We start from the raw sequence: 3,536 nt of genomic DNA, 5'->3' as shown, positions 1-3,536 counted from the left end.
AGTTTAAATAATTTTGCAAATGGTACTGTACACTTTTGTCTAGTTCTCGCTCGATGATCGGTGGAGAAATGAGCTCCGCAGACAAATATTATTGAATATGGAATTATGCTACGGCGCATCCTAATAAAGGGAAGGGGCATATCTCTAACTTCTTGAAACGAACAGTAGGGATATTATATTGTATGCAATCGTCAATGGGCGGTATCATTTTGGATAAATACGACGTGGTATAGTAAAATTCGTACAAATATTTCTTCATAAAAATAATAAAGTAATGTAAGTCCAATTAATGCAAAAACAAATATTTTTTAACGGTGTGTTTTACCCTATATTCAAAAGGATATGAGAGATCGGTTAGGTTAGGACAATTTTCAAAAAAGCGATAGTAAGATCAGCTTGATGAAATATATTCCACACGTTCACTAAATTACACATTTTCATAAAAAGGGAGAAATGTGTAACTTCTATGTTCGATACATGTTTTGCCTTACCTGAAGATACTATAGAACTATTACCTGCGTTTCTGAAAACTGTTCTAAACTAGAGATGCACCGGATGATGATTTTGCTGACCTAACCTAACCACTTCTATTAATGATTCGTGCCTTCGTTCTGGCAACCTTACCGTTAAATGCCACCTTCACCAGCGTCCCAAGCCACATTAAACCCCATTCAAAAGATCTTTACAACGCTAAACCCATGAAATCTTGGTTCGCGGATTTTCAACGAGAGGCTTAAATTGAAACCTTTGAAATAAGCTCGTAATGTTCATAAATATTAAATAGTTCAGTATAATCTGTGTTTTCGAGGACAAGTCTCCGAAAGTTGTGCATTTTTTGATGGAATATGCGTATTTAGAATAAAACGATATAAAAATTAACCCCCCAATGTAAAGGAGTGGTAAAAAAAAATACAAACACACCAAAATAGTTTTTTTAGATTTTTCATTTTTTTCTGGAAGAACTGCCCGGCGTCACTGTCCGGTGGCCGGTTGGATCCTAAAAAATGTGTCGGATCCGCCGGGCGCTGAGTCCAAATCGGATACCCGGCCGAACTCCAAAAGCTTTAACTTGCACGTATTGGCTGAAGGTATTTGTACAAATTTTTACAGTGCTGCATGTCCTAGACGCCGCTTCGATTCCGGGTCCGTCTGCCTTGGTCCAAGTTTTTCTGTGGTTTACTTGGATCACTTAGGCAAATTCTGGGGCAGTAATATTCCACAGATAATCTTTCATTCTCTTCTGTCTTCATTTCGTCCGTCTCATTTTTCTCACCCGAACCACGACCCACCCATTCCCACGATTCCTGAAAGCAGGCTGAAGAGGGCCAGCATTAGTGGCTAGTGGGAATAAAACACCCAAAAGCTCCTTTTTGTACGAATTTTCCTATACCACGTATTTTTCAAATGATAATGCATGTAATAGAATACCTATCCCTGTCTTCGGTTAACAACTCGCCACTACTGTATACTACCTACCATCGTATCGCATTGTAGCAATCTCCATAAACCATATCATTAATAACAACTAGAAAATGAATAAAATTGAAATAATATCCCTACCTATTTGAATTCGTCGAGGGATGACTATTCATTTCTGAAAGGTTGTAACGGTTCGTAAAGAATTTTGACGCCAACTTGAAGGGCCTAATCGAAATAGAAGGGCAATACTATCTCGTATTTTGATACGAAATTTAGGATGACAGTTAAATGGTAAATTATGAAAAAACTTACAAATAAAAAAATTTTCTAATAACCATTGAATTAATGAAACGTTTAATTTTAAACACACATAGAAGCACAACTTTAAACCTACAGAATAGCTGTTAACCACAATTATTATTTCGGAACACAGTGTCTTCCTCAATAGACTTGGCAATTTCATATAAATACGTACTAAGCAAAATCGTATTTTAATACATGTACTAGGCCAGTAGTCAGCCAACTTTTAAGTTGGAAAAGTCATTCGCAATGAAAATGTTGTTTCATGAATTTCAAAGTGCCACGAATTTTTAATTCGGCTTTTACAAAACTGAAATTATACAGTAGAACCTCTTTAAGTCGAACCTCGATAAGCCGAAAACCTCCATTACTCGAAATCTCAACCCTCTATTAGTTGAAATAATCAGTGAGTCCCTGCAAGCCATTTTGGTACATATTTTCTCTTTATAACTCGAAAAATTAAATTGGACCTCTGTATCTCAAACATAGCAATGTTTTACTTTACAACCTTTACAGTTTGAAATTTATTACGTCTACAGTTCGAAGAAAACTAAATTAACGACTTTAAGGATTTGCCGACAATGCAACTACACCAAATCTTAAGCTTTACAAGTCGAATCAAAATTCTCCATAAGTCGAAAACTCGAATTTTTTGGCAACTCTCTTAATGTTCGAAATACAGAGGTTCTATATATATGTTTTCTGGTGCTTTAGATCTTTTATCTTTGTATTCATGGGATAAGTACTTGGGCCGACATATACCTAACACCAAACAAAAATATGATCATTTAGAGTACTGTTAATAATAATAAATTGTAAAATTTCCTTTTAAAATCGTCAAAATATTACTCCATTTCATTCGCATACATCCGCTTGTGTGGTCGTAATAATAATCATCCCTGAATGTTTCTTCTCATTGGCACAGGTATTTAAACTCATTAATATTTTGATATAGTGTAGGTATGTACATATATTTACAATATGTTAATGCAAAAGAATATTTCTCAACAAATTGGTTCCTTTCTTGGATTTGGTTGCAAACAGGATTTCGGCGCGACCTGTTCTCAAACACGATATTAAATAATAAAGCGTGTTGCCCATGGGGAAGTATTTTTACAATGTATTTATTGGTTATTACTGGGGAATGTGAAGTAGTGCAGGAACTCAATTTTCACACGACTCGGCATCAAGATTTATACACAAAACGATGATCGAAACGAGATACGTACTCCATTTTTATTACTACAACCAATTCGTTTCACAGTAAAAGCAACGACTAAAAATTAACTTTTTGCAGCTGACTTGTCAATTAAAATGAAACGTTCAAAATTGATTGTACAAAAAGTAGACGCTCAAGAATATTATTGTTAGAACGGCAGTGTTAATTACGGTATACATGTACGTGATAGCCGATAATATTTTATGCAAACAAAACGATTCACTCAAAAGCGGGAGGTATTTGGAAGCAATGGTCTATACCTTTTAAAAATTTAATTCAAATAGTAGATTGTATTTTAATTTTTAAATCATGGTTAGTACTTATCCATTTGATGAGAAACCGAGAAAAATATTATGGTTAATTAAGAAATGAATTACTGAACTAAAAGTGATTGAGAAGATTGTTTGTGACTTTCGATTCGGTTAGACAGAAGCTAATGGTTAAGGATTAGATGTCATAGACTTCGAAGGTATTCCCTAAATCTCTTCAACAACAAATTTTACTAAAACCGTGATTACAAATAATAGTTTCTTAAGTTGGTACTAGTAAATAAACAAAGTAATGAAATCAAAATTAAAACCAAATTTAATTAAATAAC

This window comes from Agrilus planipennis, unplaced genomic scaffold (genome assembly GCF_000699045.2).
Source record: "Agrilus planipennis isolate EAB-ADULT unplaced genomic scaffold, Apla_2.0 scaffold70, whole genome shotgun sequence".
Classification (NCBI taxonomy): domain Eukaryota; kingdom Metazoa; phylum Arthropoda; class Insecta; order Coleoptera; family Buprestidae; genus Agrilus; species Agrilus planipennis.
This window is presented reverse-complemented; position numbering follows the sequence as displayed.